This window comes from Xenopus laevis, chromosome 1S (assembly GCF_017654675.1).
Source record: "Xenopus laevis strain J_2021 chromosome 1S, Xenopus_laevis_v10.1, whole genome shotgun sequence".
NCBI lineage: Eukaryota > Metazoa > Chordata > Amphibia > Anura > Pipidae > Xenopus > Xenopus laevis.
This window is the reverse complement of record NC_054372.1, coordinates 138217289-138232971: the sequence shown is the minus strand read 5'-3', so window position 1 is coordinate 138232971 and position 15683 is coordinate 138217289. Positions and strand designations below refer to the sequence as shown.

Here is a 15683-nt window from a genome sequence, read left to right as displayed (position 1 = left end):
AAATAGTGAACTCTTAGGGGCCGATATAATAAAAATCCAGTTTTTTATTTTATTCACAAATCTCTAAAACTTTGTGGTTTTCCTATATTTCTTGTAAACTTAAAAATGTGATATTGCTAAAATCAATTTTTCAAAACAGGAAACAGATTTTTTATTTAAATTGGAAATCTGACATGGGGCTAGACATGTTGGCAGTTTCCCAGGTGCCCTCAGTCATGTGATTTGTGCTCTGATAAACTTCAGTCACACTTTAATACTGTACTGCATATTGGAGTGGTGTCACCCCCTACCATTCCCCCCAAGCAGCCTAATAACAGAACAATGGGAAGGTAACCAGGTGACAGCACATGGATGCAAGATAACAGCTCCCTGGTAGATATAATAACAGCACTCAATGATAAAAAGTTCCACTGCGACTCATTTAGTTACATTGAATAGGAGAAACAATAGTTTATCTGAAATCAGTTCCGTGAAGTGCTGACTCTTTCTGGAAGCACATGAACAGGCACAGTGCACTGAGATGGCTGCCTAAACACATACGCAGATTTTCTATAAAGCTTGGGAAGGCTAAGCCTGACTGACGAAAAAAAAAAAAATACTTATTGGGATTTAGTGGACTCAAAGTAGTGCCCAATTAAAAATGTGTGTAACAAGAATCTGAATCAAATGTGCAAAGATGTCCCTTCTCATTTCGTTGAAAAACCAAAGGCTTGCAGGACAGCCCCTCTGCGCGCCAAGTACAGTTTCCATGACAAACATATTCAGAAGTCTTCACATCCCCCTCCTGAACACTTTTGTTGGATTTACTGTAGTTGAAAGCAAAGGTCAGTATTAATGTGCGTTCTGCCTGCAGTTTCCACCTTTTAACTGTAGAAATGCTTTTCTGTAGCTGTGAATTCTGGATAGTTCTCCATAACAGGCATTCTCAGTACCCCCCCTTCAATATTTTATTACTGCCCTGTCCCTTGTTGTACATATTTCCAAGCTAACCTGGCAAACTAAGCAGATCTGTTAAAAGATTGCTCACAGGAGGAACTGGAAAATATTGTTTTACCTTACAACTTAGGTTACATTTGTGTCTGGCATTAAGATTGATAAATATTTAATTGTGATGACTGTATGTTGTAATAAAATGCCGTTATATCATTCAAAAGTTCTTACTTGGTGATGCAAGTTTAATCAAAATGCAGAAATGTGTAAAATAGCTTAGAATTAATGTTTGCCGTGATTTGGTTTACCTTAACATATATGTTCCATAGAACCAATGAAAAATATACAATAAAATACTTCCACATTTGTAATTGGGTTAAATTAAAGGCTCAGTGCAAATTAATTAAGGTTTTTTTGCAAGAACTCAAAAATATAGCACTCCTTACTGTAGCTCTATTAGGGAAGCCACTGTAAAAGCATATTTTAATAAACATACAGCTACTTTTGTAAATTTGCTAACTTCACCTGATCTTTCTGGCTTCTCTGAGCTTAATAAAGAGCACATAATAGCTTTTCTGCAAGGATCTATTTAGAATGGCAATTACTGTATATTCTTACTAGCATGTCTGAAGTTAATGCAGTGTTCATTATCCAGCAGGCGATTTGTACAGTATAATTTAGTTAAGGATTTTGGGGCAGATGCTATCTATATAGTAAGAGCCATGCACAGGTCCACTTCAATTATAATACATAAATTAAAGACATGCACAGCTTCTCACTTAAAACATTTATTTGTGCATTTTAACCCCAACAAAATTACATATTAACACATTTACAAACAGAACACAGTGCAGTGTCTCCACCCTGGTCTGCCTACCTTGTGTTAGTCACACCCTCCTGATGCTTTTTGCGCTTTTGGGTGCTTCATCAGAGGAGGTGTGGCTAGTACCGGTCATGTCCCTTTAATACATGTAGGTTTGTTTTATACAGGTTCCGGGGCTACCCGTATAGTTTTTTACACTATAATTTTTTATCTGACCCTTTGACTTGAATAGGCTGCAGAAGGTCTGCACCATTGTAAAATAATGAAATAAATTAAGGTGAAATTGTTGTGTACAATATAATACAGGTACAAGAGGGGGGTTGTGGGTGCACTCCTAAGGCCATATAAAAAAATTTATAAATACAATAATCCCCTGTCTAAAAAAAGAAAAACAGGGTTTTTTGTTACAAAGTTATGATCATAAAATTGGTAAGCCGCCATACCACGTCAAGGTAAACCCCATACGGCGGTCCCTAACCTGTTTACCTGCTATCAAAATTTAAAACCTTGGTTTCAATCTGGACTAGATCCTCCCCCGCCACCTGCATATGCGGCTTTTGAAGGGGAGACTGCCCAGACCAACGCCCATTTAAAAAAAAAAAAGAAAGTTATTGTGAAGAGACTATAATGAAGGAAAAGTAAAGTTGTATATATAAGTGCACACTTGTGTGTGTATGTGTGTGAGTATAAGTACATGTGTGAGTATAGATTTAGAGGGAGATGAAAAAGGAAAAGCTAAATGTGGAGTGTAATAGGTGTAATGTGTGTGGGTCTGTGCAAGTGTTACCTAGTGATAAGTGCAGCAAATATAATGGGTGTCTCACAGGCGTTGGTAATAAAAAGGCCAAAGCCTCCCCAGCCGCTAGCATTTGTGGCTTTTAAGGGAGAGAAATTGCCCAAACCAAGGATTAATAAAAAAACAACAAGGACATAGGGCCACCGTTAATTTAAAGGGGTGGGTATGAGGGTGCACTAACCACATGAAGCTCAGCCACAGCTTCCGGCTACATTTCAGGTACAAGAGGGGGGTTGTGGGTGCACTCCTAAGGCCATATAAAAAAATGTATAAATACAATAATCCCCTGTCTAAAAGTTATGATCATAAAATTGGTAAGCCACCATACCACGTCAAGGTAAACCCCATACGGCGGTCCCTAACCTGTTTACCTGTGATCAAAATTTAAAACCTTGGTTTCAATCTGGACTGTGCACTTATATATATAACTACTTTTCCTTCATTATAGTCTCTTCACAATCACATTTTTTTTTTTTTTTTAAATGGGCGTTGGTCTGGGCAGTCTCCCCTTCAAAAGCCGCATATGCAGGTGGCGGGGGAGGATCTAGTCCAGATTGAAACCAAGGTTTTAAATTTTGATCGCAGGTAAACAGGTTAGGGACCGCCGTATGGGGTTTACCTTGACGTGGTATGGCGGCTTACCAATTTTATGATCATAACTTTGTAACAAAAAACCCTGTTTTTCTTTTTTTAGACAGGGGATTATTGTATTTATATATTTTTTTATGTGGCCTTAGGAGTGCACCCACAACCCCCTCTTGTACCTGAAATGTAGCCGGAAGCTGTGGCTAAGCTTCATGTGGTTAGTGCACCCTCATACCCACCCCTTTAAATTAACGGTGGCCCTATGCCCTTGTTGTTTTTTATTAAACCTTGGTTTGGGCAGTTTCTCTCCCTTAAAAGCCACAAATGCTAGCGGCTGGGGAGGCTTTGGCCTTTTTATTACCAACGCCTGTGAGACACCCATTATATTTGCTGCACTTATCACTAGGTAACACTTGCACAGACCCACACACATTACACCCATTACACTCCACATTTAGCTTTTCTTTTTTCATCTCCCTCTAAATCTATACTCACACATGTACTTATACTCACACACATACACACACAAGTCTGCACTTATATATATAACTTTACTTTTCCTTCATTATAGTCTCTTCACAATCACATTTTTTTTTTTTAAATGGGCGTTGGTCTGGGCAGTCTCCCCTTCAAAAGACGCATATGCAGGTGGCGGGGGAGGATCTAGTCCAGATTGAAACCAAGGTTTTAAATTTTGATCGCAGGTAAACAGGTTAGGGACCGCCGTATGGGGTTTACCTTGACGTGGTATGGCGGCTTACCAATTTTATGATCATAACTTTGTAACAAAAAACCCTGTTTTTCTTTTTTTAGACAGGGGATTATTGTATTTATATATTTTTTTATATGGCCTTAGGAGTGCACCCACAACCCCCCCTCTTGTACCTACAATATAATACACACACCCTTTGATACTGTGATGCTGTCTTTGTGATGACTTATTCCTGTTACAATGTACAGTATGGCTTTAAATCACATGTAAAGACAACATGGGGCACTGCTTTTTACACCTGTTTATTTTTGGTGTAAAATAAATAATTTTACACGTTATAAGTATGTTGTGTACCCTTTACTGTTTTGTTTTAGTTTATAACCTATATGACACCAAGGGGGAATTTATTAAAACTCAAATTTGTCTCATGATATTTAAAATAAAAATTCAAACTAACTCCCAACTACTCCCAACTACTCCCAACTACTATTTGGTTTTTAGTAAAAAATCAAAACAAAAATTGTATGTGCAGGAAAAATCTTGAAAATAACATGCACCAATTTGAATTGTCCAACTTTTTTGAATTGTCACTGAAAGACTTGAATTTTTAGAGTTTTTGAAAGAAAACCAGGCAAAAACATCATGAAGGCAAAAGGCATCTTCCAATTGTAAAAGGAATCATCTGCATTTACTTTTTCTTTCCTCAAAAAATTATACAAAAAACTCGACCATGAAAATTTGAGGTTTAATAAATTGGCCCAAAATAAATAAATAGGCTTATTGGCTGTAACACTTCTGTTTAAATTAACAGCATAATTGTTATGATGGCCTATGTTTAACCCTTTAAGTGCCACAGAACGTAGAATCTACGTTCTGAGGCAAAGTAACTTGAAATGCCACAGAACGTAGATTCTACGTTCTGCAGCATTTCCCCCAGGCCAGGAAGCGATGCGCAAAAAAAACCGGCGCATCGCTTCTAACAGGCACAGATCCCCCTAGGCAACGAGCAGAGGCGGTCCACTTACCGGATCCCTTCGTCGATCGTCGCAGGCAGCCAATGGGAGCAGTGGAGACCACGAGGAGCACACTGATGACGTCTCCACTGCTCCCCCTATAAATAACTCCCCCCAACTGTCACACCTTCCCTCCTGCTGCGCACTTATGGTTGCTGGAGTTCCCCCTGCTGCCTGTCTGAGCTTTGATCGCTGGATTGGTCGCCTGGATTGCCTGGATTCAACATTGTGAGCTGAACTGCACCTCTCTACACCCTTTACTTTACATATTCTCTCTAAAAAAAAAAATCTTTTTTTTTTCTTTTTTTTTCTTCTGTCTTTGGCCTTAGCACACTTACAGGCAACTTTGCCAAGCTCACACTCACACTCCCACACTCACACACTCACACACACACACTCACACACACACACTCACACTTACACACTTACTTTCTTACTTTTTATCTCTACTTATTTTTTACTTTGATTTCTTTAGTCATTTGTCTTTATTTGTTGCTCAAACTTTATTTCTGCTCTGATTTGATTGCGTTTTACTGTTTTTTGGCCATTTTCATCATTGGTTTGTGATTTTATTGCACTTTTATTGCGCTATTACTTGTTTTGTTCTCATCCGTTTCTGTTTGCAGTGACGCTGGTGGATCTAGATTTCTGACCACCGATTTCACTCCAATAACTTCATTTTATTGCTTTTAGTGATTTTATTACGTTTATTCTTTATATTTTTCTTTACTGCTGGTTTAGTTTTCTAGAAAAGTTTTCCCCTACCCAAATAACTGTTCACTGTATTGCTTTTGGTGGTTTTATTACGTTTACCCTTTGCATTGTTCTTTGCTGCTAGTTTAGTTCCCCAAAAAACTTTCCATTTGCAGTGACGCTGGTGGATCTATAGTTCTGACCACCAATTTCACTCCAATAACAGTTTTTTTATTGCTTTAGCTGTTTTTACTGCTTGCTTAGTTCCCCCGAAAAAGTTCCCTTTGTAGGTCACTAGTGAATCTAGGACCCTTGACCGCTGATTTTAGTGTATTCGCTGTTCTTTTATTGCTTTGAGTAGTGTTGCATTTTAGTGATTTTTCAGGAGTTTTCTTTGCACTGTTTATTGCACACTTTATTGCTTGTTTAGTGCCCCAAAAGATAGTTCCCTTTGCTGTGACACCATTTAGTGGTCTTATCCTGTTTTCTGATTTTAGGTGATTGTTCCAGAAAGTCAGGGATTACGTGGATTGTAAACTGTGCCATATCTTTATTCCATAGCATTCCATAAGGTTCATTTGTTCAAGCTCAAGGTTTTTTCCTTCTGCTTGTTTGTATTGGTCATATCTTGCTGCCTTGCTTTTTTTCTTCTTCTGGTTGTTTCTGTTAGCAGGGGTTAACTGTTGGTCATATCTTGCTGCCTTGCTTTTTTTTTTTCTTCTGGTTGTTTCTGTTAGCAGGGGTTAACTGTTGGTCATATCTTGCAGCCTTGCTTTTTTTTTTCTTCTGGTTGTTTATATTAGCAGGGGTTAACTGTTGGTCATATCTTGCAGCCTTGCTTTTTTTTTTCTTCTGGTTGTTTATATTAGCAGGGGTCTCAGTCATCTTGCTGTCTTGCTTTTTTTTTTTTTTTATTCTGGTTGTTTCTGTTAGCAGGGGTTAACTGTTGGTCATATCTGGCAGCCTTGCTTTTTTTTTTTCTTCTGGTTGTTTATATTAGCAGGGGTCTCAGTCATCTTGCTGGCTTGCTTTTTTTTTTTTTTCTTGTGGTTGATTGTATTAGCTTTTTTTTATTTGTTTGACTTGCCTATTGATTCTTAGCTTTGGAGTTGTCTGTAAATTTCTGGCACAATGGCCAAACGGTTTTATACCGCTGAGGAAGCGGCTAGGTATTGCGAGGACTCCAGCTCAGAGGAATTTAGTAATTCCGATTCTGAGTATGTCCCATCTGATGACTCTAGTGAGGAATCAGAGATTGGTGATAGCAGCACTATTAGCGCAGAGGCTAGTAGTGGCGGCACGCTTACTGCTGAAGAAGCAGAGGAAGAGGCAGAGGCAGAGGCTGGTGGCAGTGTGCCAGATGCACCCATGGAGGTTGAAGAGGGTGAGGGTAGTGATGATGCAGCAGTTGGAGCGCCTATGTGGGGGCCTCCCTGTAATTATGCCCCCGAAATTCCCCCATTCACTGCAGTCGCGGGCGTCAAGGTGGACACCACTAACTTTCAAATCATAGATTTCTTCAATCTTTTTATCACAGAGGCCATCCTACAGGACATGGTCCAGTACACAAATTTATACGCTGAGCAGTATCTTGCCAGCCACCCTTTACCAGGGTATTCAAGAGCCCAGGCGTGGTATCCCACTACTGTAAATGAAATCAAAAGATTCCTGGCGCTCACATTGGCAATGGGACTCGTAGAACGCAATACCTTAGCTTCATACTGGGATACCACTACAGTCCTTTCCATCCCTCTTTTTTCAGCCGTTATGCCAAGAAACCGCTACCAAATTTTACTGCGGTTTCTTCATTTTAGCAACAATGCAGCGGCTGTTCCCCCTAATGAGCCCGGTCACGACAGGCTTTACAAATTGAGGCCCCTTATAGATAGCCTGTCTCAGCGCTTCGCAGAGGTCTACACCCCCTCCCAAAATATATGTGTGGACGAGTCCCTTTTGCTCTTCAAAGGGCGCCTAAGATTCCGCCAATACATCCCTAGTAAGCGTTCTCGCTATGGGATGAAATTTTACAAACTCTGCGAAAGCAGCACGGGCTATACTAATTCTTTCATGTTCTATGAGGGAAAGGACACTAATTTGGACCCCCCCGGTTGTCCCCTTGATTTGACTGCCAGTGGTAAAATTGTCTGGGAGCTCATATCTCCACTGTTGGGCCGAGGTTACCACTTATACGTGGATAACTTCTACACTAGCATCCCCTTATTTAGAACGCTTTACTGGTTGGACACCCCAGCCTGTGGCACCGTTAGGCAAAACCGCAAAGGACTGCCTAAGGAACTGGTGCAAAAGAAATTAAAACGTGGAGAAGTTTATGCTCTTAGAAGTGATGAGCTCCTGGCACTAAAATTTGCAGACACAAAAAATGTTTGTATGCTTACTACTATCCACAATGAGAGTGTAGTTGTCCAACACAGACGTGGCAGGCCCGCAAAATCAAAGCCACTCTGTTGTAAAGAATATAGTAAGCATATGGGTGGCGTTGATAAAACAGACCAAATTCAAACTTACTATGACGCCACCAGAAAAACCAGGGCCTGGTACAAAAAAGCAGCAATTTACATGATTCAAATGGCCCTTTATAATTCCTATGTCGTTTACAAGGCGGCAGTACCAGGCCCAAAATTGTCTTTATACAATTATCTGCTGCAACTGCTCCCTGCCCTTTTGTTTGGTGATGTACAGGAGGTTCCAGAAATGCCTGGCAATGACAATGTTGCCCGAATGGTGGGTAAGCATTTCATTGCACAAATTCCACCAACTCCTAATAAAAGATATGCCCAGAGAACTTGTAAGGTTTGCCGTTCCAGGGGTGTTCGAAAAGATGTGCGATATTTTTGTCCCAAGTGTCCTAGCAAGCCTGCTTTGTGTTTCCAACCCTGTTTTGAGGTGTACCACACTGTGGTACACTACGAGAGGCCATGAGTTGTGTTGGTAGGTTAGGGTTCTCTGGGTTTGTTGGTGGTAAAAGGATGTAGTAAACTTGGCATGCTCTGTTTTTATGCACATGCTGGCAAAGTGATGCTTTTTATTTCGTGTTTTTTTGAAGTTGTGATTGTGCAGTGGTTTTTCAGGTTCAAGCCCCTTTTGAGATATAACATTTCACACGCTAGGTGTCTATGCACACGCTAGCAATAACTGGTTAGGTGTGCTGGCAAAACGATGTGCTTTTTCTTTTGTATTTTGTGCAGTGGTTTTTCAGGTTCAAGACTCGGCAGACAGACGGCACTTCTGGAATAGGTTTATTGGGGTTGCTGCTGTAAAAACCTAACGTGTTTCGGGAGTAGATCCCTTAGTCATAGGTCCTATGACTAAGGGATCTACTCCCGAAACGCGTTAGGTTTTTACAGCAGCAACCCCAATAAACCTATTCCAGAAGTGCCGCCTGTCTGTCGAGTTTTGTAGCGTCCACAGTGGGGACACTGTTTGACTGAGCACCTGGATATAGGCAAGAGCGGTGAGCAGTAGCGGTCCTTCTTTGTTCTTTATTTTCAGGTTCAAGCCCCTTATTGAGATCTAACATTTTACGCTCTAGGTTTTTATGCACACGCTAGCGATAACTGGTTAGGTGTGCTGGCAGAATGATGCGCTTTTTTGTGTTTTGTGCAGTGGTTTTTTGGATTCAAGCCCCCCATCGAGTTCTAACATTTCACGCTCTAGGTTTTTATGCATGAACTAGCAATAACTGGTTATATGTGCTGGCAAAATGATGTGCATTTCTTTTGTTTTGTGCAGTGGTTTTTCAGATTCAAGCCCCCCTTGAGATTTAACATTTTGGCAGGTACCTACTTGGCTTATAACTAGGTTATAGATATTGGTAATCTATAGATATTGATAAAAAAAGTTTGACGATGCAAAAGTTGGCATTTTTTTTTCTGTATAGTAGTGATCTTGGTAGTGATTTATGGTGTAGAATTTGGCACAGGGTGAGCAATTTTTTTGTGCAGTGTAGCAGTAAAAACAATTGTATGTAGGTTTGTTCTTAGTCTATGCATTCAGCTTTTGTGTTGAGCTATGGTGCTTTAGGCCAGTTGTAGTTTTATGGATAGCATTTGTATTGCGCTGGTGCTATAGCAAACTGAGGTGCTGGTTGGTCGAGAGGGCGCACGATAGAACTTGTGGTGTGTGATGAATACATGGGATGATGTGCATCTCTAATGCTGATGCCACAAGTTTTTTTTTTTTACTGGCACCTCAAAAGCTCCTCTATCAGCGCATTTATCTATAGTTTTGTCTGTATTTCTGGGCAACATTTGCATTTGTTTTTGTAGATTTAGGCATCTCTGGATTTGTGGGTAGCATGTCTTCAGTTTTTGGTTTTTGATCACAGGGTGGCGGAACACTATGGTCTTCCATTTAGAATTGTTTATAGTGTAGGCATTCAGAATCTTTTTCCCGTAAAGTTGTGGTTGGAACAATCCATTTTTTTTGTACTTGTAGCGCACATTGAATATTTATGCAGTAATTAGGTTGGACAAGTTGCAGTGGCTCTCTGAATAGGAATAGTACTTTGATCACGTGCCATGTCTGCCACCAGTAGGGCACCAGCTTTTTTACAAACTTCTGGTGTGCACTTCTTAGGACACTTGCATAATTTATGGGTCAAATGTACTATGGATTCTTGCAAAAATTAAGTTTTGTCCAAACGATCTCCACCTGTGTAGCTCACTTTCCTACTCAGGCCACACCAGCCAGGCCAAACTTTTACTCATGCAAAAAATGTAGGATAGGAAGGAGCATTACAATCCGCAGACTTGGCTGCAAAATACCTTTATTGTCACAGCATGTTTCGGATCATCATGGATCCTTTTTCAAGTGAGGATCCATGATGATCCGAAACATGTTGTGACAATAAAGGTATTTTGCAGCCAAGTCTGCGGATTGTAATGCTCCTTCCTATCCTACATTTTTTGCATGATTACTATGGATTCTGTTGGTAAATATATTTGCAAATGTGGTACAGATTTTGTCATTGGTGAAGTGTAGGAAGAAGCACAACAGGACAGATGAAGTCGTTGCACAACAGGACAGATGAAACTCAGACGCTCCACTAAATCGAAAAGGGTGAGTGAAATATATTTTTGGGGTAGTGGGGCCCAGATGCAGATCCATCAGAGTAGTCCCAAAATTATTGGGTATAAATCTAACTTTGTAAATTGTCTTTTCCTTTATTTCAGACCAAAGCACTGAGTTCTACAAAGGATTGTGGCCACAATTATCCACGTAGTAAAGCAGGAATGGCATCTCTGAATAGTTGAAGGTGTTTATTTTCAAGAAATCTATAGTTTGTGGGGGTTATTTTATTGTTTAGGGACAGTTTAGGATAAAATATGGATGCATTCACATAACTTCACAGCCCGAATATTATGCATTGTGCCTGTGTTGGGGTGTTGGGTGGCTGCGTCTCTATGTGTATCCATACATATGGGGTATCGTTTTATTCAGGGGAACTTGCAGATTGCCATTGAGCAGGTTTTTGTTAGTTGTCATGGACACTTAGGGAGAAATCGAACTTTGTAACTCTCTTTTCCTTTATTTCAGACCAAATCGCTGTCTTCTACAAAGAACTGCAGCCACAATTCTCTGTGTAGAAAAGAAAGAATGGCATCTTTGAAAAGCTGAAGAAGTGTACTTTTAGGAAATAGATGGCTTGTGGGGGTTATTTCACAGGTAAGGGGCAGTTTAGAATGAAAAGAGTTGAGAACTGCACATAAATTCACAGCCCCAATATTATGCATTGTGCCAGTTTTGAGCTGTTCGGTGGCTGCGTCTCTATGTGTATCCATACGTATGGAGTATCGTTCTATTCAGGGGAACTTGCAGATTGTCATTGAGCAGGTTTTTTTAGTTGCCATGGAAACTTAGGGAGAAATCGAACTTTTTAACTCTCTTTTCCTTTATTTCAGACCAAATCGCTGACTTCTACGAATGACTGCAGACACAATCCTCCATGTAGAAAAGCAAGAATGGCATCTTTGAATAGGTGAAGAAGTGTACTTTTCGGACATATATGGTTTGTGGGGGTTATTTCACAGTTTGGGGGGTGTTTAGACTGAAAAACTACAAGTAGTACACATAGAGAGCAGCCCCCAGATTTTCAACTGCAATTGCCCTTATGCGTTGCTCCTGTTTTGGGGTGTTTGGGGGCTACGTCTCTATGTTTATCCATACATATGGGGTATTGTTCTATTCAGGAGAACTTGCAGATTGTCATTGAGCAGGTTTTTTTTAGTTGCCATGGAAACTTAGGGAGAAATCGAACTTTGTAACTCTCTTTTCCTTTATTTCAGACCAAATCGCTGACTTCTACGAACGACTGCAGACACAATCCTCCATGTAGAAAAGCAAGAATGGCATCTTTGAATAGGTGAAGAAGTGTACTTTTCGGACATATATGGTTTGTGGGGGTTATTTCACAGTTTGGGGGGTGTTTAGACTGAAAAACTACAAGTAGTACACATAGAGAGCAGCCCCCAGATTTTCAACTGCAATTGCCCTTATGCGTTGCTCCTGTTTTGGGGTGTTTGGGGGCTACGTCTCTATGTTTATCCATACATATGGGGTATTGTTCTATTCAGGAGAACTTGCAGATTGTCATTGAGCAGGTTTTTTTTAGTTGCCATGGAAACTTAGGGAGAAATCGAACTTTGTAACTCTCTTTTCCTTTATTTCAGACCAAATCGCTGACTTCTACGAACGACTGCAGACACAATCCTCCATGTAGAAAAGCAAGACTGGCATCTTTGAATAGGTGAAGAAGTGTACTTTTCGGACATATATGGTTTGTGGGGGTTATTTCACAGTTTGGGGGGTGTTTAGACTGAAAAACTACAAGTAGTACACATAGAGAGCAGCCCCCAGATTTTCAACTGCAATTGCCCTTATGCGTTGCTCCTGTTTTGGGGTGTTTGGGGGCTACGTCTCTATGTTTATCCATACATATGGGGTATTGTTCTATTCAGGAGAACTTGCAGATTGTCATTGAGTAGGTTTTTTTTAGTTGCCATGGAAACTTAGGGAGAAATTGAACTTTGTAACTCTTTTTTCCTTTATTTCAGACCAAATTGCTGACTTCTACGAACGACTGCGGACCCAATCCTCCATGTAGAAAAGCAAGAATGGCATCTTTGAATAGGTGAAGAAGTGTACTTTTCGGACATATATGGTTTGTAGGGGTTATTTTACAGTTTGGGGGGTGTTTAGACTGAAAAACTACAAGTAGTACACATAGAGCGCAGCCCCCAGATTTTCAACTGCAATTGCCCTTATGCGTTGCTCCTGTTTTGGGGTGTTTGGGGGCTGCGTCTCTATGTTTATCCATACATATGGGGTATTGTTATATTCAGGAGAACTTGCAGATTGTCATTGAGCAGGTTTTTTTTAGTTGCCATGGAAACTTAGGGAGAAATTGAACTTTGTAACTCTTTTTTCCTTTATTTCAGACCAAATCGCTGACTTCTACGAACGACTGCGGACCCAATCCTCCATGTAGAAAAGCAAGAATGGCATCTTTGAATAGGTGAAGAAGTGTACTTTTCGGACATATATGGTTTGTAGGGGTTATTTTACAGTTTGGGGGGTGTTTAGACTGAAAAACTACAAGTAGTACACATAGAGCGCAGCCCCCAGATTTTCAACTGCAATTGCCCTTATGCGTTGCTCCTGTTTTGGGGTGTTTGGGGGCTGCGTCTCTATGTTTATCCATATATATGGGGTATTGTTCTATTCAGGAGAACTTGCAGATTGTCACTGAGCAGGTTTTTTTTAGTTGCCATGGAAACTTAGGGAGAAATTGAACTTTGTAACTCTTTTTTCCTTTATTTCAGACCAAATCGCTGACTTCTACGAACGACTGCGGACCCAATCCTCCATGTAGAAAAGCAAGACTGGCTTCTTTGAATAGGTGAAGAAGTGTACTTTTCGGACATATATGGTTTGTAGGGGTTATTTTACAGTTTGGGGGGTGTTTAGACTGAAAAACTACAAGTAGTACACATAGAGCGCAGCCCCCAGATTTTCAACTGCAATTGCCCTTATGCGTTGCTCCTGTTTTGGGGTGTTTGGGGGCTGCGTCTCTATGTTTATCCATATATATGGGGTATTGTTCTATTCAGGAGAACTTGCAGATTGTCACTGAGCAGGTTTTTTTTAGTTGCCATGGAAACTTAGGGAGAAATTGAACTTTGTAACTCTTTTTTCCTTTATTTCAGACCAAATCGCTGACTTCTACGAACGACTGCGGACCCAATCCTCCATGTAGAAAAGCAAGACTGGCTTCTTTGAATAGGTGAAGAAGTGTACTTTTCGGACATATATGGTTTGTAGGGGTTATTTTACAGTTTGGGGGGTGTTTAGACTGAAAAACTACAAGTAGTACACATAGAGCGCAGCCCCCAGATTTTCAACTGCAATTGCCCTTATGCGTTGCTCCTGTTTTGGGGTGTTTGGGGGCTGCGTCTCTATGTTTATCCATACATATGGGGTATTGTTATGTTCAGGAGAACTTGCAGAATGTCACTGAGCAGGTGTTTTTAGTTGCCATGGAAACTTAGGGAGAAATTGAACTTTGTAACTCTTTTTTCCTTTATTTCAGACCAAATCGCTGACTTCTACGAACGACTGCGGACCCAATCCTCCATGTAGAAAAGCAAGACTGGCTTCTTTGAATAGGTGAAGAAGTGTACTTTTCAGACATATATGGTTTGTAGGGGTTATTTTACAGTTTGGGGGGTGTTTAGACTGAAAAACTACAAGTAGTACACATAGAGCGCAGCCCCCAGATTTTCAACTGCAATTGCCCTTATGCGTTGCTCCGGTTTTGGGGTGTTTGAGGGCTGCGTCTCTATGTTTATCCATACATATGGGGTATTGTTCTATTCAGGAGAACTTGCAGATTGTCATTGAGCAGGTTTTTTTTAGTTGCCATGGAAACTTAGGGAGAAATCGAACTTTGTAACTCTTTTTTCCTTTATTTCAGACCATATCGCTGACTTCTACGAACGACTGCGGACCCAATCCTCCATGTAGAAAAGCAAGAATGGCATCTTTGAATCGGTGAAGAAGTGTACTTTTCGGACATATATGGTTTGCAGGGGTTATTTTACAGTTTGGGGGGTGTTTAGACTGAAAAACTACAAGTAGTACACATAGAGCGCAGCCCCCAGATTTTCAACTGCAATTGCCCTTATGCGTTGCTCCTGTTTTGGGGTGTTTGGCGGCTGCGTCTCTATGTTTATCCAAACATATGGGGTATTGTTCTATTCAGGAGAACTTGCAGATTGTCATTGAGCAGGTTTTTTTTAGTTGCCATGGAAACTTAGGGAGAAATTGAACTTTGTAACTCTTTTTTCCTTTATTTCAGACCAAATCGCTGACTTCTATGAACGACTGCGGACCCAATCCTCCATGTAGAAAAGCAAGAATGGCATCTTTGAATAGGTGAAGAAGTGTACTTTTTGGACATATATGGTTTGTCGGGGTTATTTTACAGTTTGGGGGGTGTTTAGACTGAAAAACTACAAGTAGTACACATAGAGCGCAGCCCCCAGATTTTCAACTGCAATTACCCTTATGTGTTGCTCCTGTTTTAGGGTGTTTGGGGGCTGCCTCTCTATGTTTATCCATACATATGGGGTATCGTTCTATTCAGGGGAACCTGCAGATTGTTATTGAGCAGGTTTTTGTTAGTTGCCATGGAAACTTAGGGAGAAATCTAACTTTGGAACTCTTTTTTCATTTATTTCAGACCAAATCGCTGACTTCTCCGAATGACTGCGCCCACAATTTTCCGTGTAGAAAAGCAACAATCGCATCTTTGAATAGCTGAAGAAGTGCACTTTTCGGACATATATGGTTTGTGGGGGTTATTTCACAGTTTGGGGGTGTTTAGACTGAAGAACTGCAAGTAGTACACATAGAGCGCAGCCCCCAGATTTTCAACTGCAATTGCCCTTATGCGTTGCTCCTGTTTTGGGGTATTTGGGGGCTGCGTCTCTATGTGTATCCATACATATGGGGTATCGTTTTATTCAAGAGAAGTTTGTCTTTCAAATTGTCTGTAGTTATAGCATTTAGAACGGTGTTATTTTGTCAGATTTACATTTGTTCCTGCGTCTT

At 40.5% G+C, this 15683-nt stretch overlaps 2 long non-coding RNA genes across 2 annotated transcripts; both read left to right on the top strand.

The window, feature by feature from the left end:
• Positions 1-10482: 10482 nt before the first annotated feature.
• LOC121398722 lies at positions 10483-11157 on the top strand. Its single transcript, XR_005964456.1, has 3 exons — positions 10483-10631; positions 10745-10827; positions 11109-11157. It is a non-coding gene; the product is annotated as an uncharacterized LOC121398722 (long non-coding RNA).
• A 347-nt stretch (positions 11158-11504) lies between these two features.
• On the top strand, positions 11505-15419 carry LOC121398721. Its single transcript, XR_005964455.1, has 2 exons — positions 11505-11550; positions 15313-15419. It is a non-coding gene; the product is annotated as an uncharacterized LOC121398721 (long non-coding RNA).
• The last annotated feature ends 264 nt before the right edge of the window (positions 15420-15683 follow it).